Source organism: Bos javanicus, chromosome 4 (assembly GCF_032452875.1).
Source record: "Bos javanicus breed banteng chromosome 4, ARS-OSU_banteng_1.0, whole genome shotgun sequence".
NCBI lineage: Eukaryota > Metazoa > Chordata > Mammalia > Artiodactyla > Bovidae > Bos > Bos javanicus.
Window position 1 is genome coordinate 20,945,713 of NC_083871.1, and position 1,090 is coordinate 20,946,802.

The following is a 1,090-nucleotide window of genomic DNA, read 5'->3' on the forward strand; positions in this document are numbered from 1 at the left end:
GTGTCTTGGTTATGCTTTTGAAATTGATTTTTTTCATCTGCTTCGCTTCTAATTTGTTGCCTAATACTGTCTAGTCTAGTAATATCTCTGAAATCTGTCTCGTAGTTGAAATCTCTGTTGCTATTAGTCCCTAGTTTTTTTACTGAATAAAGCCCTAGTCCCAACTGTGGTGTTGGGAATCTTTTTTTAATCTGGCCACAACCTACAATTCACAGTCTTTATTTCCTGTCATTGCCCCTCCCTTATGTCCCAGGCAAACTGAGATATATCCCATTCCTTGGAAACACTCCTTTCCTTTGTCCACACTTCACTCATTCTTTTTCCCTAGAACGTTCTTTAACCATTTCTTTAGTCTCCCAAACTTATTTTCCAACACCCAGCTCAGGTATCCTACCCCCTGCTCTGCTGCTTTTCCTCTGAACTTACTGAAATATTTGGCGACATTTTTCCATTTGTGTACTTTTAAAAGAATTGCCTAATCACAAAGAATATTTGTTATTTTGTTTTTGAACTCTTTTTGTTTTGAACTGAACTTAAAACGTGTTTTAAACTTTTAATCATTACTCAAATGCATTTTGCTAGCTTAGAATTAGTGTTTTTAAAGGTTTTAAAAATCTTGTATCAAGTTGCATGATCTGCAGTTAGATGAAATGTGATCTGTAGTATCTTGGTGAAAAAAAGATTTATTATGTGCATGTGCATTTCCTAGCCAATTTCTCAAGAAGAACAAATTCATGAGGTGTTTTTTTTTTTTTTTTTTTTTTTTTCCGTGATAGATGTCTGTTTTTTGCTCAGTGACTTTCAGAATTTTTTTTTAGGTTCAGTTCAGTTCAGTCGCTCAGTCATGTCCGACTCTGCGACCCCATGAATCGCAGCACGCCAGGCCTCCCTGTCCATCATTACAAAACCTATTTTTTATACAAAGTCTTATGTATAACCCCAATACGTGGTAAAACACAGGCACTTTGATGTCACTGGGGGAAGACCCACAATCCCTCACCACCCATCTTCCACAACGGACCCTGAAACCATTGGCCTAGAGTGTGATGTTCAGTCACTTCTTTAATGGTAACAGTGCAGTTTAACAAAG